Source organism: Sturnira hondurensis, unplaced genomic scaffold (assembly GCF_014824575.4).
Source record: "Sturnira hondurensis isolate 20B ecotype Veracruz unplaced genomic scaffold, ASM1482457v3 Scaffold0002633, whole genome shotgun sequence".
Classification (NCBI taxonomy): Eukaryota; Metazoa; Chordata; class Mammalia; order Chiroptera; family Phyllostomidae; genus Sturnira; species Sturnira hondurensis.
The window spans coordinates 610,414-635,894 of record NW_028075264.1 but is presented as its reverse complement, the minus strand read 5'-3'; positions in this window follow the sequence as shown (position 1 = coordinate 635,894).

Here is a 25,481-nt window from a genome sequence, read left to right as displayed (position 1 = left end):
GATATGGTTGTGGGAGGATGTGAGTACCGCATTTGCCTATGCTGCCATTTTGAACAGAAGCCTGAAGTTGACAGTTCTTAATTAACTTTTCAGCACCTCTATTAGCACTTCACATTTCTATGAAAATTTTCAGTGAATTTCCAGAAATTGAAGATTATCATCATTTAAACTATTTTTTGCTTCCATTATTTTATTTTATTCCTTTCTCTAATTCATTTCATGCCGAGCACCCAGTTGTCAAATATTTTAAGCACAAAGTACATTACATCAAAGTTCTTTAAAACAGTTACATTTGTCTTGTTTGTGTTACCACTAATGTGTGGAAACCAGACATAGTATGGGGTTTTATGATGCATTTTACCTAAATTTAGTAAATACAAATACAGTACTTGAATTACTATCTAAGGCAATGTGTTAAAAAGAAATAGTTGGTGCAAGTACAGGGGTGGGCAAAAGGAGGTTTACAGAATTTATTCTTGTATTATTATTTATTGTTTTCCATAAGAACAACTATAAGCCTACTTCTTTTTCATGCTGTTATTTCACCTATAGTTCATCTATTGATCTATCTATCTGTTATCATATATCTATCTTCTAAAATATCTGAGGACTATTGAGATTAGTGTAATCTCAAATTGTATTTATGGAAAGAATGTTCCTTTGGTGTAGTTGGAAACAACACTCTGACATAGCTATGGTAGTAGCAATTGAGACTCATTTTGAGAAAGCTTTAAGATAGGGAGTTACTGGCTGAAGGGAATTGGAACATCAATGAAAACATACTACAGGTACTTTTAATGGGTAGACTGTAACATGAGGAACCCCTCTGAGCATATGTAGAAATAATTGAGTGATATTGTAGAGGTGAGGGAATTGGCATGGGTCCCAATAAGCACAAGGGCGTGGTCTAGAGCTGTGCTAATAGAAATTTGAGTGACAATGGAAATATACTAGATCTATGCTGTATATTACAATCTAGTAGCCATGAGACACAAGTAGCTATTGAGCACTTGAAATATGCCTAGTGTGATTGAAGAATCAATTTTTAAATTTAACTTGACTTTAATTATTTAAATTTAAATAGCCATATGTGGCTATATACTACCTATTGGACAGAGCAGTTCTAATATTAAAAATGAGTGTGATGTATATATAAAAGTAGTAGAAATATGAACATTTCAATTACATATATAAAACCAAGTCATACATTAAACTGAAAATGCATCTTTATAATATAGTAATTGGTAAAAAAAAATAAAAGTACCACATTCTCTAATGCTTATGAAATAAAATTTAAAATCTTTAGCTGAATATACAAAGCTTTCCAAACTCATTCCCAGGTCACTGTCTCAACTTGAAGTCCAATAACCTTCTAATACAAAATGCACACCCCCATAGGTGAAGCCAATCTTGACTATCTGCCATTTCCAAAGAAATGAGGAAACCATGGTTTAGAGAGATTAGATTACTTCTCCTCTGGTGACACAGATGATAGATGTTCAAATCTAGGTGGTGTGATTCCAGAGCTCTATACCAGTTTCCTGGTCTTCAAAAGAAACATAATAATAGTAACTACTTCAAAAAGTTGCTTAAGGACTACATGAGATATGTATATGAAGAGCTTGATGTTTACCTGGTATGGAATAAGTGCTCAGTGAAAATTAACTATTGCTGTTGATGCTACATTGGCTTGTGGCTTGTAATACTTATTAATTTCAGTATTATAATTTAACTCAGAATAAAAGAAAAGAAACTGATCCCATCCCGGCTTCCTTCATCAAGTTTTCTTCCTGTACTTGATTTCCAGTTTCATGCCATTATGGCCAGGAAAGATTTTGGTCTTCTTGAATTTATTGAGGGATTGAGAAAGACCGGGCTGATTTGCGGAGGAGCGCAGCAGATGCCCAACGGGGACCCAGCATATAGGAAGGCAGGACTCCAGAGAGTGTAGCAGACACTGAATGACCAGAGGTTGAGGAGAGGAGGTGACCGCAGACCAACAAGGGCACAGATTGGAAAACACCAGGAGAGATCAGTTTGCCTGTAGTGGCAGAGAGAGGAGTGGGCATTGGGAAGCAAACCAGAGAGCTCTGATAACCTGTGGAGTCAGGCTGCGGTTGCTGGCTTCGGAGAACTTCGAGTCGCCGGTGCGTTCCCTGTGGAACGGGGCCTCAGCCTGCTCTCGAACAGTCTCAGGGAGCCTCGGGCTGCTGGCAGGGCCTCTGGAAGAGAGCCAGTCACCAGCTCCCTCCCTACCCAACTGGGCACAGACTGAAAAACCCAGGAGTCAGGTCGTGGTTGCCGGCTTGGAAAAATTGTGAGTTGCCCTGTGTGTTCAGCCACAGCACTGGGAAAGGTCCACGCCCAAGCCAGCTAGACCAGGAAAGCCTGGCTGGGAGCTCACACCCCCACACCAGGCCAGGGCTGGGAAGCCTGGGGAAAAATCTGCTCTCAGTGGGTTACAGGAGAGCAGTTCCAGTCTGGATCTTGGGAGGGAATTGACGAGACCAATTGAGTTCACCAAGGTGCGAGAAAGGCCACACTAATAGCCCCTCAGGCTGCTGCAGTTAGTGAGAACAGAAAAAAAGCTTTGACCAGCAGGAAACCAAGAAGAGGAGTAGATGGAAGCAGAGAACACCAAGATACCTGCAGGAGACTGCACCACTGAATTTCACAGGCATCCTACCACAGAAGTTCAAACCATAAACCCAGGGAACCAGAACAGATCAATTTAAGAAGCTGAGGCCAACAAGAAGAGCAACACAAACACTGGGAAGACAAAGAAACAATCCCCAAATGAAAGAAAAGGAGGAAGTCTCATAAAGAATGTTAGATGGAATAGAGGCAAGTCAACTATCAGGTGTGGAATTCAAAGCACTGGCTATCAGGAAACTCAAAGAGCTTACAACGAGCTACCAGAAACTAGAGGGGAGCTACAATGAACTCTGCAAACTATACCAACATGAAAAAAGGAAATAGAAACCATCGGCAAAGGCCAAGAAGAAATGAAGAATACAATTTCTGGACTGAAGAGCACAGTAGAAGATATGAAAAGTAGGATCGATGAGGCAGAAGACCGCATAAGCGAGATCAATGACAGGGTAGAAAGAATCTCCCACATGGACCAAGTAATGGAAAAGAGAATCAGAAAAAATGAGGAGAGTTTAAGAGAAATGCAAGACAATATGAAATGTAATAACAACCGAATAATAGGAATACAAGAAGAAGAGGAAGAGGAAGAGGAAGAAGAAGAAGAAGAAGAAGAAGAAGAAGAAGAAGAAGAAGAAGAAGAAGAAGAAGAAAAAGGGATGGAAAACCTACTAGAAAGAGTAATAACGGAAAATTTTCCTAAGTTGAGGAGAGATAAAGTCACACGAATCCAGGAATCACAGAGAGTCCCAATCAGGTGGAACCCAAAGAGGCCTACTGCAAGACACATCATCATTAAAATGGCAAAACTCCAAGACAAAGAGAGAATCCTAAAGGCAGCAAGGGAGAAAAAGGAAGTAACATACAAGGAAGTCTCAATAAGGTTGGCTACTGACTTCTCAATGGAAACACTCCAAGCAAGAAGAGAATGGCAAGAAATATTCCAAGTAATGAAAAACAGAGGCCTATAACCAAGACTGCTTTACCCAGCAAGGCTCTCAATCAAGATAGAAGGCCAACTTAAGAGCTTCCAAGACAAAAGCAGTCAAAAAGAATACACCTCCACCAAACCAGCTCTACAAGAATTACTAAAAGGGCTGCTTTAAGGAAAGGAAGGAAAAGAGAGAGATGCAGAGGAACACAGGTACACAAATGGCAATGAATAAGTACCTTTCAATAATAACCTTAAATGGAAATGGATTAAATGCACCAATTAAAAGACATAGAATAGCTGAATGGATAAGAAGGCATGACCCACTCAAATGCTGCCTACAAGAGACCCACCTCAGGTCAATAAACCATCACAGACTAAGTGAAAGGATGGAAACAAATTTTGGTAGCAAATGGTCAAGAAAAAAAGCTGGGGTAGCAATTCTCATATCAGACAAAATAGATTTCAAAAAAGGGGCTATAAAGAGAGACCCAGAAGGTCACTTCATAATACTGAAGGGAAGAATCCACCAAGAAGACATTAACAATGTGAATATATATGCACCCAACATAGGAGCACCCAAATATATAAGAAAAATCCTAGAAGACTTCAAGAAAGATATTGAAAGCAACACAATTATAGTAGGGGATTTTAACACCCCACTGTCAAAAATGGACAGATCTTCCAAACAAAATATTAACAAAGACATTGCAGCATTAAACGACACCCTAGATGAAATATACCTAATTGATATATATAGAGCCCTCTATCCCAAAGAAGCTAAATACACATTCTTTTCAAATGCACATGGAACATTTTCAATGATAGACCACATGATAGACACAAAATGACTCTCAACAAATTCAGGAAAATAGAAATCATACCAAGCATTTTCTCTGATCACAAGGGACTGAAGTTGGAAACCAACCCCACAGGAAAAAAACCAAAACACCCAAAATCATGGAGACTGAACGGTATGCTCTTAAACAACAAATGGGTCAAGATTGAAATTAGGAAAGAAATCAAAAAGCTCCTGGAAACAAATGAAAATGAACTCACAACAACTCAAAACTTATGGAACACAATAAAGGTAGTCCTGAGAGGGAAGTTCATAGCAATACAGGCTTACCTAAAGAAGATAGAAACATTTCAAACAAACAACCTAACCCGACCCCTGCAAGAAATCAAAGAACAACAACAAAGACAGCCCAGAGCAAGTACAAGAAAGGAAATAACCAAGATCAGAGCAGAATTAAATAACATAGGGACTAAAGTACAATTCTAAGGATCAATGAATCTAGGAGTTGGTTTTTTTAAAAGATAAACAAAATAGACAAGGCTCTAAATAGGCTCATCAAAAAAAGAAGAGAGAGGACCCAAATAAACACAATCAGAAATGAAAGAGGAGAGATTACAACTGATACCACAGAAATAGAAGGAATTGTAAGAAATTATGATGCAGAATTGTATGCCAAGAAATTTGAAAACCTAGATGAAATGGACAAATTTCTAGAAAAATATAATCTTCCAAAACTCAATGAAAAAGAAGCAGAAAACCTGAACAGGCCAATAACAACAGATAAAATTGAAGAAGTAATCAAAAAACTCCCATCGCACAAAAGCCCTGGACCAGATGGTTTCACAGGAGAATTCTACAAAGCTTTTAAGGAAGAACTAACCCCTATTCTTCACAGACTATTTCAAAAAATCCAAAAGGAGGGAAAACTCCCCAACTCTTTTTATGAAGCCAGCATCATCCTAATTCCAAAACCAGACAGAGACACAACAAAGAAAGAAAACTTCAGGCCAATATCGCTGATGAACATAGATGCTAAAATCCTCAATAAAATATTGGCAAATCGCATCCAACAATACATCAAAAAGATCATACACCATGACCAAGTGGGATTTATCCCAGGGATGCAAGGATGGTTCAATATTCGTAAATCAGTAAATGTAATACAACACATAAACAAAAGCAAACACAAAAACCACATGATCATATCAATAGATGTGGAAAAAGCTTTTGATAAGGTACAGCACCCATTTATGATAAAGGTACTCAGCAAAGTGGGAATAGAGGGAACATTCCTCAATATAATAAAGGCCATATATGAAAGACCTACAGCCAACATCATACTCAATGGGCAAAAACTAAAAGCTTTTCCACTAAGATCAGGTACAAGACAAGGTTGCCCACTTTCACCACTTCTATTCAATATAGTATTAGAAGTTCTAGCTACAGCGATCAGACAAGAAAAGGAAATAAAAGGCATCCAAATCGGAAAGGAGGAAACAAAACTGGCATTGTTTGCAGATGACATGATAGTGTACATGGAAAATCCTATAGCCTCTACCAAAAAACTGCTGGAACTAATAAATGAATTTGGCAAAACAGCGGGATACAAAGTCAATATCCAGAAATCAAAGGCATTTTTGTATACCAACAATGAAGCAGCAGAAGCAGAAATCAAGAAAAAAATCCCATTCGATATAGCAAAAACAAAAATAAAATATCTGGGAATAAACCTAACCAAGGAGGTAAAAGACCTGTATGCAGAAAACTACACAACACTGAAGAAAGAAATCAAGGAAGACACAAACAAATGGAAACATATACCATGTTCATGGATTGGAAGAATTAACATCATCAAAATGTCCATACTACCCAAAGCAATTTACAGATTCAATGCAATACTTATTAAAGTACCAATGGCATATTTCACAGACATAGAACAAACACTTCAAAAATTTATATGGAACTACAAAAGACCATGAATAGCAGCTGCAATTTTGAGAAAGAAGAACAAAGTAGGAGGGATTACAATACCTGATATCAAACTGTACTACAAGGCCACTGTAATCAAAACAGCTTGATACTGGCATGAAAACAGGCACATAGACCAATGGAATAGAACAGAGAGCCCAGAAATAAACCCAAACCTCTACAGTCAATTAATATTCGACAAAGGGGGCAGTAACATAAAATGGAGTAAAGATAGCCTCTTCAACAAATGGTGTTGGGAAAACTAGACAGCCACATGCAAAAAAATGAAACTTGAGCACCAACTTACACCATACACCAAAATAAATTCAAGGTGGATAAAAGACTTAAATATAAGCCGGGAAACCATTAAAGTCCTAGAGGAGAGCATTGGCAGGAAAATCTCAGACATTCCACGCCGCAAGATTTTTACTGATACGTCCCCTAGAGCAAGGGATATAAAGGAAAGAATACACAATGGGACCTCATCAAAATTAAAAGCTTCTGCATGGCTAAGGAAAACAGTATCAAGATACAAAGAGAAGCAACCGTTTGGGAAAACATATTTGCCAATGATACCTCAGACAAAGGTTTAATCTCCAAAATATACAAAGAACTCACACGACTCCACTCAAAGAAGACAATCAACCCAATTAAAAAATGGGAAAAGGACTTGAACAGACACTTAACCCAGGAGGACATACAGAGGATCCAGAGACACATGAAAAGATGCTCGATATCACTAGCTATCAGAGAGACGCAAATTAAAACCACAATGAGATACCACTTTACACCAGTCAGAATGGCCATCATAAACAAAGCAACAAACAACAAGTGCTGGAGAGGTTGTGGGGCAAAGGGGACCCTAGTTCACTGTTGGTGGGATTGCAGACTGGTACAACCACTATGGAAAACAGTATGGAATTTTCTCAGAAAACTAAAATTGGACCTGCCTTTTGACCCTGCAATTCCACTATTAGGAGTATATCCTAAGAACCCTGAAGCACCAATCCAAAAGAGCCTATGCACCCAATGTTCATAGCAGCACAATTTGATAGCCAAGAGTTGGAAGCAACCTAGATGCCCATCAGTAAATGACTGGATCAAAAAGCTATGGTACATTTACACAATGGAATTCTATGGTGCAGAAAGGAAGAAGGAACTCCTACCCTTTGCAATATCATGGATGGAACTGGAAAGCATTATGCTGAGCAAAATAAGCCAGGCGGTGGAAGACAAACATCATATGATATCAGGGTTAACAGGAATCTAAACAACAAAACAAACAAGCAAGCAAAATATGACCAATGACACTCAAATACAGAACAGGCTTACAGTGTCCAGAGGGGAGAGGGGAGAGAATCATAGGGGAAAGGGGATGGACTCACATGAACAAGTATAAAGGACACATGGACAATAACTAAGGTGGGGGGCGGAAACGGGAAGGAGGTGGGGAGCATTGGGGGGGCAGGGCTGGGAATATAAGGCAGAAAACTGTACTTGAACTAGAATTAAATAAAAATAAAATTTTTTTAAAAATGAAACTTTTTCTGGTACATTTACACAATGGAATAGTACACAGTCAAAAGAAAGATGGAAATCCTACCCTTCATGACAGCATGGATGGATCTGGAGAGTATTATCCTAAGTGAAGTAAGCCAGGTGGTAGGGGACAAATACCATATGATCTCACCTATAAGTGTAACCTAATTAACAAAACAAACAAGCAAGCAAAATAGAACCAGAGACATGGAAATAAAGAACAATCCAACAGTGACCAGAGGGGAGGAGGAGGGGATAATGGGGGAAAGAAGGGAAAGCATCATCAAAAAGCATGTATGAGGGACCCATGGAGCAAGATAGCAGGGTAGGGGAGGACTGACTGTGGGAGGTGGCAATGGGTAGGGCAGGGGAGAATAATGGGGGTAAAATGGAGACAGCTGTAATTGAATAGCAATAAAAAATAGAAAAGAAAAAATGGAAAAAGTAATAAACTATTTTTTCCTCTTATGTCATCTTGACTAGCATTTTGACATTTACAGAGATCTCAAATAAAAAAATAGTTCATGAATTAGCTTTATACCACTTTGTCCTGCCACCCTAAAGCTACCTGAATTATAAAGAAATGAAATGACATCCAAGTGCTATGATGATGAACTAATGTCATTTCAAAAAGTACACTTGTATATAAACCAAAACAAAAAGAATAAACAAAAAATAGTCACTGAAAGATGGTGGACTATAAAAAATATTTCTCCAAAAGGATCATATTCATGCCTTTTTTGTCATGGAAAAGAAAAATGTGGAAAGGATACAATGAAATGCCTTTTCAGGAAGTTAAACAAGGAATGTTAATTCAGCTTCTATCTCTACAGAGACCCAATAGCCTAACTATGCTTTTGAGTATGCATAATAAAGTTATTACTTGCTTTTAGAAACTATGTGACTCTGACCATAATAAACTGCTACATAAACAAGCTTTACTCTCAAATATAATTTCAGAATGATGTTACCAGTGTAATACACATCACTAAAATTTCTCCCCCCAAAAAGGGATTTAAGAAAAAAATGTAGTTTTTATTGAGATTTTTGTGTTCATGGTAAATATGCAGAAGAAAAAATGTCTATAAAAAATGAAAATAGAAAACATCCACATCAATAGTTTCAAATATTAATTATTTTTTAATGTTCCATTTGTGTTTTAGAAAATTGAGGCAATACTTATGAGATTGTGCTATATAAATATTGATTGTTTTAAGAGTGTAATGTAGAATCTGAAAACAAGTTGTCCAGTAGATATAACCTATAAAATAAACAAGTCTATAAAATAAATAAATAAAATCTAAAACAAGGTGACTTGCATGTGTGTCATAATTTATTTCCTCAGAAGTTTTGTATGTTTTTATCAGTTGGTATAAGGAACTTTACTTTTCCCAGATTAATAGAAAAATAGATCAAACATAATGCTAAGGCTTCAGGGCTAGACAGAAAATTCAATGAACCCATTTTAATCAGTTAAACGAATGAATGAAATTGCTTAAGTTAATATTAGTTCTGTATTTTTCTTGATATGATAAAATATTATTCTATTTTGTGGATCTGACTGCATTAGATTATTGAGTAGACAATATCAGAGGAATTATTTGAACTTCACTTTATTTTGCAACCTTTTGTTATATAAAGGGTTGGATTAAATCAATATGATAGCCAATGTTAATTTGCTTTCTTGAAGTTTTATTTGTAATTATTTTAGAATAGAAACACTGCCTAAAGTTTGTTTAACAGTACAAGATTGTAAAGCAAAAAGAATGAGAAGAATTCTTCTTTAGGAGACTTTTGATTTTCATATATTATATAAAAGCCTGAAGCTATTTGACTCTTTCTTTGTGACCTTATTTCCTTTTTTGCAAAATCTTTCCCCAAGTCTTCAATATGGCCTCTGAAAATACATCAAAGCAGAACCTAAAGTTAGTCACTCACTCTTTTGACTTTCGGACTTCTGCAAATATAAGAAATTTGTTACAATGATACATTTAGATTAGGTAAAAAAGGAAACATGGTTGAATGTGTTTATTTTTCTTTGCAGTTGTGATATGGTTGAATGTTTTTTCTTTAAGCTCTCTCTTTCTATCATATATCAGTTGAGAGGATTCAGAATTTTCAGTCCATAAGTTCATATACTTTTAAGCAATAAAAATCTTTATTTAAGTGAACAGTTAAAGGAGGACATATTTAACTTTAGTTCACTCTTTTGTGACCTCAATTTAGACCCATATTTTTATGTTACATCCAAATGTATTGAATCTAAAATTAAAATAATAAACTGTGTTCTGCTCTGGATTAAAATAGGTTGTGCTGGGCCTTATTTGTAATTGATTTTCTATTTATTTACTTATTTATGTTTTGTATTTAAAAATTGAATTTACTGGGGTGCCATTGGTTAATAAAATTATATAGGTTTCAGTTGTACAATTAGACAATACATCATCTGTATATTGTATTATGTACCTCATATCCACCTACCTTTTGCTAGTAGCTCAGTAAGTTTCTATTTTTCTTTATCAGTGCAACTAATAAACACTACTGTTATAGTTGTAATGCAAGGCAACCTGTCTTTTATGCTTATTATAAAAAGTCTGTAATATGAGCATGCTGTGTACACAATCAACATTTCTTTTATAGGGGATAAATGGGAAGAGAGATGATAAATTGGTTCATCTAGGTTGTTGTGGCACTAAATTACATGAACTAATGATATATTATAATTCAGGGCACAATAGTAGCCCAACTATTTGAAATTTTGTATTATATTAAATTTTTAGTTATCTGCTGTTGGTTTGGATATTATCTAAGATTTAGAGTTAGCATTCAGAAAGAAGTGCCCAAGCATACAAATCTTAAAAGAAATAAAAACAGCAATAGTACAAGTTGATTTCCCAAGGATGCAAAGAGCATAATTTTCTACAGACGAAGCATACTTTTATGAATACTATAGAATATTAGGCATAGGGTTATATATTCATGATACGTCTTGTAGCTCCCGAAGTACAGAGTATATTTGAACTAAAGTGTAAATCATATGCTTGTTTTGGATTGCTTTATCTAATCCTTTATACATATATTAGTCCTATTGTAAAATAGAGATGTGATTTTCCTTTCATAAGTCTAACTAAATCTTCACATTATGCAAATTTACATCTGTTCAAAAAACAAAGCTAAAGAAACAATCCACATTTACTATAAAACAACAAAGATTTCAAGGATATTGGAGTATAATTTTGTTTTTGCTTTATTTGTTTCAGCTGCACCAAGGTCTAATGGTGATGCATTTTACTACTGTTTCCCAAACAATAAAAAATTTCCTTTATAGTGTATTGGCCATACTATAAGCAACATACTGAAATATAGTTATTTTAAACAAACAAACCTCAAGCCAAACTAATTAAGTATATTTTACATATTAGTAACCTATACAAAAGGGAAAGTTAATATAAGAAGCGGAGTTTGAACATACACCTAAACATCAAATGATTTTCTTAGTGCTTAATTCAATCAACATTGGGTTCAATTATAAGTGCTATTCATCAGCAGGATTATTTAAAATGAGGCCCCTGGAATTTTCTAATACAAGTTTGTGTGCTCTGGCAAATATTTAAGTTTTTGTTTCTACACCCTCCCCATACTATTATAAATGTTGATTTATATTATTATAAATGTTGATTTAAAAATTATTTTTTATTTTCAATTACAGTTGACATACATATTATATTAGTTTTAGGTGTACACCTAGTGGATTAGACATTAGATAACTTACTAAGTTTTTATCCTGATAAATCTTTCATCTATCTGACACCATACATAGTTATTACAATATTATTGACTCTATTCCTATGCTGTACTTTATATCCCATGACTGTTCTGTAGCTGCCTATCTGTACTTCTCAATCCCTTCACCTTTTTCACCCATCCCCCAACTACCCTCCCATCTGGCAACCATCAAAATGTTAAAGGAGTTCATTATGACCAAACCAGTATTATATGAAATGTTAGTCTTCTTTAAAAAGAAGATAAAAATATAAACAATAAAATGGCAATAAATGTATATCTATGAATAATTGAAGCTATTAAAAACAAAGAAGCAGAAAAGAAACAATAAAATACAGACAATGTTTTGAAATGTTGATTTTTAATTTAGAATTTTTCCTTTGAGTAATTTTGTGACAGGCACCTTAATTAATAAAAAAATCAACATATATCTTTGTGCCTACTGTTGTAAGGCATTATATTCAAAGAAGAGAAGGTCTTCTTTTATCAGTGAATCCAAACAAGGAAAAGAAGGTAGACAGAGATTGAAATGCATCTGAAAAATGAGTGGAAGGGAGCCTTACAATAAGTAAGCATATTCCCTTTGAGGATATTTGTTAAGTGAAGAAATATTGGGTTTTCTTTTCAAAAGACAACCGGTATATTAAAGGAATTAATTTTGTTGCTGAGATAAATTAGTTAAGAAAGAAGTTACATAGATCTAATTGTGTTCTCTATCATTCTTTCAACAAGTATTTATCAAAAATCACATTGTGGTAATTCTTAATTTTAGCTTTTAAATTTTAAGTTTTTCAATGTGGTATGAAATGCTATTATTGGCATAAAATATTTGCAGATAAAGCTAATATAAAAACTGGATTCCCTGAAAATATGGGGGAAATTACTATGTTTTCTAAATTATTTCAGAAAGGTCAGAAACTTCAGTACAAGCAGAATGTTTTCACAGATGCCCAAAGAGCAGTTTTAATTGCCAAATTCTATTAAATATTTAAGATCCAACTTTAAGAAAAGACAACACAAAAACTTAGCTTTTATAATATTTTAGGGGTTAGTGGTACACAGTGCAAAAAAAGTATTTAAACATCACAAAATAATGTCATATAGAATTCATATATCTATATGAATACATATATTATACTATTATTCTCCCTCTTAATATTAAAACTCTAGCTCCTGCTGGTGTGGCCCAGTGGATTGAGTGCTGGCCTTCAAATCAAAGGTCGCTGGTTCAATTCCCAGTCAGGGCAAATGCCTGGGTTGCAGGCCAATAGGGAATGCATGAAAGGCAAACACACATTGATCTTTCTCTCTTTTTCTCCCTTCCTTCCACTCTCTTTAAAAATAAATAAATAAAATCTTAAGAAAAAATTCTATGGTAACCAAGAGAAACCAGTATCTAAACTTAGACTTAGATGGTACCCAGACTAACTTCCTACACTATGCAAAAAATACCACATAAATAATCCTGACATGTTCATTTAACTCAAAAACATTTACTACAACAGAGCATGTTATGTTTTATTTTATATAATTTAGGACTTTTTTCTTGCAAATCTGAAATTCATTTTTTAAAAGATTTTATTTATTTAGTTTTAGAGAGAGGGGTAAAGAGGGAGAGAGGAAGAGAAAGATCGATGTGTGTTTGCCTCTCATGTGACCCCTACTAGAGATCTGGCTGCCTGTTTTGTTTTAGTTTAATTTCAATTTCATTTCATTTTTTCTCCATTCTAGTGAGCATCATATTATATGTGTTATATCATTTGGCAATTTTAAGTAAAATAAGAGAATTAGGACCTTTGAGAAACACTAAAATATTTTTGCAATATTTTTGCTAATGATATCTCCAAGGACAGCAATACCTTCTTTCATTTGGAAAGATAACATTCTTACTTTCCACCCATGAGCATGGGTGGGCACACACCCATGCCTACACCCACCAATAAACAAAAGTTTGAATAAGGGCAGAGAAACAGGGACTTAATGAGATATTAGGTTTCATGTGCTTGTGGGTAGGGCTTATTACACCTACAAGTCTGATACTTATAACCCGTGCACATAGCTATGAGATAAAATTAATCTTTGAAAATTGAGTAATTTTCCAGCAAAAGTGACAGTACCCAGGGCTATCCAGTTTCCTTTTCCCCAATTGGAACCACTAGGGGGCATGTCTGCCTATAAATCTAAAGATCAACAATTGACCTTGCAAGCAAAGTAAGTGAAACTTTAATTTCAATGGGTCAGGAATTTCTATACTGTAGCTGATTTAGGAGTTTAGTCTAATTTATTCCAGATGCTTTCTGGATAGGATGTTAAGCCAGGAAGCTTTCTATGCACAGAAAAGACTTTGTGATAAATGAAAAAAATAATGTTCATTTAAACAGATTTCTCTTTTGTAGTTGCTCAGAAGAGACACATTTTATCTAATACAAAAGGGCTTTTCTGGTAGAATATTGCTTTTTCTTGACTGTATCTTGACAAAATATGTGTACATTTTATAGGTACAAAAGACTAACTCTATTTGATTTCCTCTAGAGAGTTTGATTTGGGAAGAATAATGATGAATATAGGCAATTAATATTATTTTTGGATTTCTATTTAGAAATAGAATTAGCAAGGTGAAGGTTGGTGCACACACAAAATTCAGCAATAACAACCAACAACAAAAGAACGGCATTGAATAATAATTACTCTATCCACTTGTTTGATTTTTTCATTATTGTTTCCTAATACTTTATAATGAGTATATTTTTCCTGATGATTTTCTTAGCCCAATAATTTTGATCTTATTATTTCTATCCTCGTTTCTATTACTTATTTATTTATTAAATATATTTTATTGATTATAGCATTATAGTTGTCCCATTCCCCCCTTCATTCCCCTCCCTCTGCAAAGCCCCTCCCCCATTCCCCCCCTTTAGTTCATGTCCATGTGTCAGAAGTTCTTTAGCTTCTACATTTCCCATACTATTCTTGCCCTCCCCCTGTCTATTTTATACCTACTGTCTATGCGACTTAGTCTCTGTACCTTCTCCCCATCTCTCCTCCTCCTACTCCCCTGTTGCTAACCCTCCATGTGATCTCCATTTCTATGGTTCTGTTCCTGATCTAGCTGTCCACTTAGTTTGCTTTTGTTTTAGGTGTGGTTGTTAATATCTGTGAGTTTGCTGTTCTTTCACTGTTCATATTTTTTATCTTCTTTTTCTCATATGAGTCCCTTTAACATTTCATATAGTAAGGGCTTGGTGATAATGATCTCCTTGAATTTGACCTTATCTGAGAACCACTTTATCTTCCTTTCCATTCTAAATGAAAGCTTTGCTGTATGGAGCAATCTTGGATGTGGGTCTTTGGATTTCATGACTTGGAATACTTCTTTCCAGCCCCTTCCTGTCTGTAAGGTGTCTTGTGAGAAATCAGCTGACAGTCTGATGTGCACTCTTTTGTAGGTGACTGTCCCCTTATCTCTTGCTGTTTCTAGAATTCTCTCCTTCATTTTAATCTTGGGTAATGCAATTATGATGTGTCTTGATGCATTCCTCTTTGGGTCCACCTTCTTTGGGACTCTCTGAGCTTCCCGGACTTCCTGGAAGTCTATTTCCTTTGCCAGATTGGGGAAGTTCTCCTTCATTATTTAATCAAATAAGTTTTCAACTTGTTGCTCTTCCTCTTCCCCTTCTGATACCCCTATAATTTGGATGTTGGAATGTTTAAAGATGTCCTGGAGGTTCCTAAGCCTTTCCTCATTTTTTTGAATTCTTATTTCTTCATTCTTTTCTGTTTGGTCGTTTCTTTCTTCCTTCTCGTCCACTCCATTGATTTGAGTCCCAGTTTTCTTTCCATCACTATTGGTTCCCTGTACATTTTCCTTTATTTCACTTAGTGTAGCCTACACTTTTTCAACTGATTTGTGACCAAATTCAACCAATTCTGTGTGCATCCTGATCACCAGCATTTTGAACTGTGCATCTGATAGATTGGCTGTCTCTTTACCACTTAGAAGTATTGGTTCTGGGGCTTTGAGCTGTTCTTCTGCTTGAGACATAATGTTTTGGTCTGGTTGTACCTGTTATGCATGAGAGGCAGAGCCTTAGGTGTTTACCGGGGCTAGGCAACCCATGTTGCTGGGCTGTGATGTTGTATGTGGAGGCAGGATCAGAGAGGGAGCAATGGCACTTGTTCTGCTCTCTCTCAGATTTCTGTCCCTTCTGCCACTTCCCACAAGCAAATTGGTGGGAAGTGGCAGAAGGTGCCCTTCTGGTGCTGGTTCCTGGGTGGGTGGACTTGTGTACATTCTAGAACCCTGTGGGTCTCTCCAAGGAACTCTCCTGTGAGTCTGGGAAGCCTCTCCCGACACCTGAACTTCCAAAAGTTTTTCCCGTGGGTGCTTTTAGGCTTTAATTCCCATTGCTAGGTACCTAGGTCGTGTGGTCTGTCTCACTGTTTGTTTTTTTTGCCTGGTTTATCTGTGTGTGAATCTGGGTCTGGTCAGCCAGATGCCTTGCGCCCTCACTGGGTCTGCCCATTGCCATCCCACCCCTGGGATCTGCCAACCATTGTCTGCTTGCCTGGGTCGATCTGGCAGCCACCACTTTTTCCTGCCAAGACCCCTCTCTGCCTGCTGCCGACTCTGCCCCTCTTACTGGTTTGGAAGAATGGTTCGTTGTTGTGGGACTTCGGTATAGTTCAATTTTCTGTCTGTTTTGGTTGTGTTTTTGTTTCTAAATCTTTGTTGTCCTTGAATTTGGTTGTGTGAGGAGGTACAATGTTTCCACCTATGCCTTCATCTTGGCCGGAAGTTCCCCACTATCCTCTGTCCTAATTTTTAAAGGGTGGATATTTAAAACAACAGTGATATCAATTCTCTGTATTCTAGATGCCTACAGATCTTTGGATCAAACCTGAAGAGGCCTCAAAAACAATTGGCTTGGAATGTGAAACTGAGAAGGGGTTGAATAAGAAATAGGAGGCAAAAGTGCAGAAGCTCCATGTAGTTGTAATCAATACATGTATGAATTTGTACTTTCAATCTGAGATTCTTTTGTCTGTCAGTTTGCTATCAACTGTTTCTACATGATCTCAGATTCAGTCACCTTTGTACCAATGACTTGTAAAATCTTAGCAGTGGAGGATGTAATGTATTGTGGTTGGTGTGGGAGGGGGAGAAGAACTAATGTTTGTTCAACACCAAATATGTTTCAAGGATTTTCAAAATATCTCATTTAGTTTTACATCAATTCACAGAATTGGGGAATAATGCTATCTCTAATTTACAAATGTGGAAACTCTAGCTGAGAGACATTGCATCTCTTGTATATATTGTACGTTAAGAAGTTAATAATCTGGGATTGCACACCGTTCATCCTCACTTCAGATTCCATGCTCTTTCATTTTACCTCAACCTAACTGGCCAATATGGAGATAGAATTTCAAACTTTGACCTTCTTAGTACCATATTCCTAATTTATTACACCTTCATTACTCAAAGTGTGGTCCAAGACCTGCAATTATCAATAGCACCTGGAAGCTTGTTAGATAAGCAAATTTCGGGGTTTACCCCAGACCTGATGAAATTAGAAACTTCATTTTGATAATTTCAGCAGGCTGGTGGTGTGCACATTAACGTTTGAGAAGCTCTGTTTTATACAAGTTGATGGGGCAAATCAATACCTGATTCTTGGAAGTTTGCAAATACAATACTGATAACTCCTTTTTAAGGCCTTCTTTATTTGTTAATCTTTTATGTCGTATTTAAAATAGACTATGGAGGTACTACGGAGGCAATTGAAATAATTCTAACATGGTGTCTCCATTTAAAAATCAGTTTACCCTCCTAAATCCCACACTTTTGGTCTCTATTATATATTTTCTTTATTATTACAGCTGTAAAGTAGAGGAAATGTATGCAACTTAATAGCTTATTGGGGGTTATTTTATTTCCAGCTTCTTGTGAGTTTTAATCATACTTCGTGGAATAATTGTATAGAATGAATAGTGCAGAAGCTCAATTATTTGCAAATGAAGCTCAAAAATATTATTTGCTTTGGAGTTTATTTTCACCTCTAAGTTTACCTGTGATACTAATAGCAATATATTACTTTCTTTCTTTTTTTGATTTTTTTCCAATCAAATGCTTTTTCTACATCTACTGATATGCTCATGTGATTTTTGTGTTTCTTTTTTCCCCAATTTTTTTATTTAATTATTTTTCAAGTACAGTTTTCTGTCTACTACTCTCATCCCATCCCACCCCCCACATATGTTCCTCTAAATCCCTCCCCTATTTCCCCCTCTAAATCCATCCCCTATTTCCCCTGAAATTCCCTCCCCTCTCCCCTCTGGTCACTGTCAGCCTGTTCTCTATTTCAGTGTCTTTGGTTATATTTTGCTTGCTTGTTTGTTTTGTTGCTTAGCTTCCTATTAAAGGTGAGATCATATGGTATTTGTCCTTCAACACCTGGCTTATTTCACTCAGCATAATGCTTTCCACTCCCATCCATGATGTTGCAAAAGGTAGGAGCTCCTTCTTTCTTTCTGCAGCATAAAATTCCATTGTGTATATGTACCATAGTTTTTTGATCCATTCATTTACTGACGGGCACCTAGGTTGCTTCCAACTCTTGGCTATTGTAAATGGAGCTGCTATGAACATTGGGGTGCATAGGTTCTTTTGGATTGGTGCTTCAGGGTTCTTAGGATATACTCCTAATAGTGGAATTGCTGGGTCAAAAGGCAGGTCCAATTTTAGTTTTCTGAGAAAATTCCATACTGCTTTCCATAGTGGTTGTACCAGTCTGCAATCCCACCAACAGTGGACCAGAGTCCCCTTTTCCCCACACCCTCTCCAACATTTGTTGTTTATTGCTTTGTTTATGATAGCCATTCTGACTGGTGTAAAGTGGTATCTCATTGTGGTTTTAATTTGCATCTCTCTGATAGCAAGCGATATTGAGCATCTCTTCATGTGTCTCTGGATCCTCTGTATGTCTTCCTTGGAGAATTGTCTGTTCAAGTCCTTTCCCCATTTTTAAATTGGGTTAGGTGTCTTCTTAGAGTGAAGTCTAGTGAGTTCTTTGTATATTTTGGAGATTAAGCCTTTGTCTGAGGAATCACTGGCAAATATGTTTTCCCATACAGTTGGTTGTCTTTTTATTTTAATGCTGTTTTCCTTGGCCATGCAGAAGCTTTTTATTTTGATGAGATCCCATTTGTTTATTCTTTCCTTTATACTCCTTGCTCTAGGGGACATATCAGTAAAAATGTTGCTGCATGAAAATATCTGAGATGTTCCTGCCAATGTTCTCCTCTAGGACTTTAATGGTGTCATGGCTTATATTTAAGTCTTTTATCCACCTTGAATTTATTTTGGTGTATGGTGTAAGTTGGTGCTTGAGTTTCATTTTTTTGCATGTAGCTGTCCAGTTCTCCCAACACCATTTGTTGAAGAGGCTATCTTTGCCCCATTTTATATTACTTCCCCCATTGTCGAATATTAATTGACTGTAAAGAGTTGGGTTTATTTCTGGGTTCTCTATTCTGTTCCATTGGTCTATGTGCCTGTTTTTATGCCAGTACCAGGCTGTTTTGATTACAGTGGCCTTGTAATACTGTTTGATATCAGGTATTGTGATCCCTCCTACTTTGTTCTTCTTTCTCAAAATTGCAGCTGCTATTCATGGTCTTTTGTAGTTCCATATAAATTTTTGAAGTGTTTGTTCTATGTCTGTGAAATATGCCATTGGTACTTTGATAGGTATTGCATTGAATCTGTAAATTGCTTTGGGTAGTTTGGACATTTTGATTATGTTAATTCTTCCAATCCATGAACACGGTACATGTTTCCATTTGTTTGTGTCTTCCCTGATTTCTTTCTTCAGTGTTGTGTAGTTTTCTGCATACAGGTCTTTTACCTCCTTGGTTAGGTTTATTCCCAGATATTTTATTTTTGTTTTTGCTGTATCAAATGGAATTTTTTTCTTTATTTCTGCTTCTGCTGCTTCATTGTTGGTATACAAAAATGCCTTTGATTTCTGGATATTGACTTTGTAACCCGCTGTTTTGCCAAATTCATTTATTAGTTCGAGCAGTTTTTTGGTAGAGTCTATAGGATTTTCCATGTACACTATCATGTCATCTGCAAACAATGACAGTTTTCGTTCCTCCTTTCCAATTTGAGTGCCTTTTATTTCCTTTTCTTGCCTAATCACTGAGGCTAAAACTTCCAATACTATATTAAATAGAAGTGGTGAAAGTGGACAACCTTGTCTTGTTCCTGATCTTAGTGGAAAAGCTTTTAGTTTTTGCCCATTGAGTATGATGTTGGCTGTAGGTCGTTCATATATGGCTTTTATTATATTGAGGAATGCTACCTCTATTTCCACTTTGCTGAGTAACTTTATCATAAATGGGTGTTGTACCTTATCAAAAGCTTTTTCTGCATCTATTGATATGACCATGTGTTTTTTGTCTTTGCTTTTGCTTATGTGTTGTATTACATTTACTGATTTACGAATATTGAACCATCCTTGCATCCCTGGGATGAATCCCACTTGGTCTTGGTGTATGACCTCTTTGACGTATTGTTGGATGCGATTTGCCAATATTTTATTGAGGATTTTAGCATCTATGTTCATCAGCGATATTGGCCTAAAGTTTTCTTTCTTTGTTGTGTCTCTATCTCGTTTTGGAATTAGGATGATGCTGGCTTCATAAGAAGAGTTTGGGAGTTTCCCATCATTTTGGATTTTTTGGAATATTCTGTGAAGAATAGGGGTTAGCTCTTCCTTAAATGCTTTGTAGAATTCTCCTGTAAAATCATCTGGTCCAGGGCTTTTGTGTGATGGGAGTTTTTTGATTACTGCTTCAATTTCATCTGCTCTTATTGGTCTGTTCAGACTTTCTACTTCTTCTGCATTGAATTTTGGAAGATTATATTTTTCTAGAAATTTGTCCATTTCACCTAGGTTTTCAAATTTCTTGGCATACAGTTCTTCATAGTAATTCCTTACAATCCATTCTATTCCTGTGGTATCAGTTGTAATCTCTCCTCTTTCATTTCTGATTGTGTTTATTTGGGTTCTCCCTTTTTTTGATGATGAGGCTTCTTAAAGGCTTGTCTATTTTGTTTATCTTTTCAAAAAATGAACTCCTAGATTCATTGACCCTGATAATTGTGCTTTTAGTCTCTATGTCATTTAATTCTGCTCTGATCTTGGTTATTTCCTTCCTTGTACTTGCTCTGGGCTGTCATTGTTGTTGTTCTTCGAGTTCTTGCAAAGGTCGGGTTAGGTTGTTTGTTTGAAATGTTTCTATTTTCTTTAGGTAAGCCTTTAGGTAAGCTATGAACTTCCCTCTCAGGACTGCCTTGGCCGTGTCCCATAAATTTTGGGTTGTTGTGAGTTCATTTTCATTTGTTACCAGGAGCTTTTTGATTTTTTCCCTAATTTCAGTCTTGACCCATTTGTTGTTTAGTAGCATACCATTCAGTCTCCATGATTTTGGGTGTTTTGGTTTTTTTCCTGTGGGGTTGGTTTCTAATTTCAGTCCCTTGTGGTCAGGGAAAATGCTTGGTATGATTTCAATTTTCTTGAATTTGTTGAGGCTCATTTTGTGTCCTATCATGTGGTCTATGTTTGAAAATATTTCATGTGCATTTGAAAAGAATGTGTATTTAGCTTCTTTGGGATGAAGGGCTCTATATATTTCAATCAAGTCCCTTTCATCTAGGGTGTTTTTTAGTGCAGCTATATCTTTGTTGATATTTTGTTTGGAAGATCTGTCCATTTTTGACAGTGGGGTGTTAAAATCCCCTACTATAATTGTGTTGCTGTCAATATCTTTCTTGAAGTCTTCTAGGATTTTTCTTATATATTTGGGTGCTCCTATGTTGGTTGCATATATATTTATGATGTTAATGTCTTCTTGGTGGATTTTTCCCTTGAGTATTATGAAGTGACCTTCTGGGTCTCTCTTTATGGCCCTTTTTTTGAAGTCTAATTTGTCTGATAGTAGAATTGTAACCCCGGCTTTTTTTTCTTTTCCACTTGCTTGGAAAATTTGTTTCCAGCCTTTCACTTTTATTCTGTGGTGGTCTTTTGTCCTGAGGTGGGTTTCCTGTAGGCAGCATATGTGTAGGCCATGCTTTGTTATCCATTCAGCTATTCTATGTCTTTTGATTCGGGCATTTAATCCATTTACATTAAAGGTTATTATTGATAGGTATTTATTCATTGCCATTTTTGTACCACAGTTCCTCTCTGTCTCTCTCTTTTCCTTCTTTTCCTCAAAGCAGTCCTTTTAGTATTTCTTGTAGAACTGGTATGGTAGGGGCATATTCTTTTAGACTTCTTTTGTCTTGTAAGCTGTTAATTTGGCCTTCTATCTTGATTGAGATCCTTGTTGGGTAAAGTAGCCTTGGTTGTAGGCCTCTGGTTCTCATTACTTGAAATATTTCTTGCCATTCTCTTCTTGCTTGGAGTGTTTCCATTGAGAAGTCAGTAGCTAACCTTATTGGGGCTCCCTTGTATGTTACGTCCTTTTTCTCCATTGCTGCCTTTAAGATTTTCTTTGTCTTGGAATTTTGCCATTTTAATTATCATGTGTCTTGAAGTGGGCCTCTTTGGGTTCCTCTGGAGTTGGACTCTCTGTCATTCCTGGATTCATGTAACTTTTTCTCTCATCAGATTAGGAAAATTTTCCATCATTACTCTTTCAAATAGCTTTTCTATCCCTCGTTCTTCTTCTTCTCGTTCTGGTATTCCTATTATTTGTATATTATTACGTTTCATATTAGTTTGCATTTCTCTTAGACCCTCTTCATTCTTTTTGAGCCTCTTTTCCCTTTCTTGCTCTTTCTGGGCGATTCTTTCTACTGTGTCCTCCAACTCACTGATCCAATCTTCTGCCTCAGCAATCCTGCTTTTCATTCCTTCTACTGTGTTCTTCAGTTCCACAATTGTATTCTTCATTTCCTCTTGGCCTTTGGTGATAGTTTCCATTTCCTTTTTCATGTTGATATAGTTTGCAGAGAGCTCATTGTAGCTCCCCTCTAGTTTCTGGTAGTTCATTGTGAGCTCTTTGAATTTCCTGGTAACTAGTGCTTTGAATTCAGTATCTGATAGCTGACTTGCCTCTCTTTCATCTGACATTATTTCTGAGACTTCCACCTTTTCTTTCATTTTGGCATTGTTTCTTTGTCTTCCCATTGCTTATGAGACTCTTCTTGTTAGCTTCAGCTTCTTAAATTGATGTGTTCTGACTCCCTAGGTTTATGGTGTGAACTTCTGTGGTACAATACCTGTGAAATCAGTGGTGCAGTCTCCTGCAGGTATCTTGATGTTCTCCACTCCCGCCTACTCCTTTCTTTGTGTGTGTGTGATCAGCTGGAGGGGGAGGCAAAATGGTTTATGAAAGCAGGAGAGTACTTTATGATATTTACAGTTACAGCTGGTAGAGAAGAGATAGAAGATCTTTAGGCTCTATATAGTGTTAACTGTAATCTTCAACCCAATTTGCCACTTTTAAGAAAGGATAGACCAAAGGCAAGTCTCTTGTTGGCGAGGGAAGGCTTGTGAGTTGTATCTAGAAAGCAGTGAGGTTGCGGGTGGTCAGATTTTGATGTAAGGTGAGAGTAAAGAATAGTAAATAGATGTAGCATGTGAGCAAGTAGAGTTAATCACTACAGTAGTAGAATCCAGGAACCTCTAAAGTGGGCTAAGACCCGAGAGATGCGTTGTGAAGTATTTACAGTGGTATAGAAAGCAACAAACAAACTAACAAACACCCACAAAAAGGGCAAGAGAAGTGAGGAAAAAGCAATAAGTTTGAGGTGAAAGGAAGAAGGACTAAAACAAGAAAAAAGAGAGGAACAGAGTACTGAAAGATATGGCAACCATAAAATTAAAAAAAAATATACGATTACCGAAAAAAAAATTCAAAAAAAGTTAAAAAGAACAACAACAACAACAACAACAAACCCTCCTTCCTTGTTGGTTTCAAAGTGTCCAATCCGGTTTTTCTGGTTTCGGCAGGACCCCTCTGTGGGCTGGGTTGTTGGCCCAGGCTCACACCCACCCGCCAGCCAGGCTACCATACTGGGGTGCGGGCGCCCTTCCACCCAACAGGCTGCCTGGGTCCCACGGGATCTGGTACTGGTCCTTCCCAGTCCTGTGGCTGGGTGAGAAGCAAGTCAAGCTGCCTTCACAGGAGAACACCTCAGTCTACTTTCCAGTAAAAACTTCTCCAGAAAGCGTGCCTCTCAGCCCAGCCCAATCCCTAACCTGACTGGCTAGGACAATGCTCCTCTCAAATTTCCTGGGCTGGCGGGCTGGTGGGCTGGCGACCACAGAGATCACAACTGAACATGGCCCCCTGTCCTTGCCACCCTCCCTGCACACCTAGGCAGACAGGTCTCTGCCACCCAGCTCCGCCTAGATGGTGAGGGAGGTAGTCAGCTCTTCCAAGGACCCCACAGCTGGCCCAATGCTCCACTGGGTGCTGGGCTCCCTATGTGTCCTCTGTGGCACTGGCCACAGACGGAAGCCTCTACACTCCTAACGTGGCGGTAGCAGCAGCTCCGAGGCGTTACAGGCTGTCCTGACTCGCATCCCTGAGACCCCATCGACCTGTAGCTGTCTGGTTTGTCACTATCTCTGGTCTCTTATTTTCATAAATGCTGGGCAATTGTTGGTTGGGGAATTGATTGCGCTGTTCTTCATTAAATGTGCCAGGATTTCTCCCAGGGGTACGAGAACTGGAGTTGCTCCGTCCTACTCCACCACCATTTTTTTAGCAATATATTTCTTTTGTACATGCCTTGAAAACAAACTAGTGAACCCGTGTAGTAATTAGTTGATGTCATCTACATTCATGCTCATGATGTATTTATTGGTTTTCTTCCTGAGCTTTATATTTTTGAAAAAAGTTAAAGTTTCAAAGCTTACTGTAATTACCACTGTATGTCGACTTCAATTTCTGCTTCCCCTAACATGACTTAAAACTTGCTGATCACCAGCTCTTTATTTTGTCACTTTCTTGATCTAATTTTTATTGATATTATTGTTGGTCTTTTTGTCAAGCTAGCAAACTTTCTCCACTCTATATTTCCAACCATGAAAATATCTTTGGCATTTTCTTATTTTAAGTGCTGTGTATATCTCTTTATATAATATTCTTAGTGTTTTTTGTAAGTATTACCATTAATACATATGACATCACATTGTATTGGATTCAATGACTTTTACCCTTCAATGAAGTATAGAAATATTACCTTACATTTAGATTTTTATAAATTCCCCACTTTTAAAATATAACTGTTTTAAGTAAATCCTGTGCATACATTGAGTACCATATAAGATGGTGCTATAATTTTTGCTTTTACCATAAAAGATTACTGAAGAAACTCATGTAAAGTATAACCTTTTATGTTTACTTTGTTTTTTACCCAGTCCATTGTTATTTCTTTGGTGAAGGATCAAATGTTAATCTATTATCATTATCTTTTTGTTTGGTGAGGTTTCTTTAGCCATTTTTTAATGGTAGATCTGATTGCAACAAATTCTTGGTGTTCTTTCATTTAAGAATGCCTTTATATTCTCTTCATTCCTTAAGGATATGTTCATATGTCATAGCTAGTGGTTGAAAATTCTTTTCTAGCAGAACTTAAAAAGTGTTCCACTTGCTTTTGTTCACCATGATTCCACATGACAAATCCCCAGTTATTCAAATTGACTGTTTCCTACAAGTTATGCTTGTTTGTCTCTGATGGCTTTAAATTTTTTTCTTTTACTATTTTACTTAGATGGAATTAACAAAACT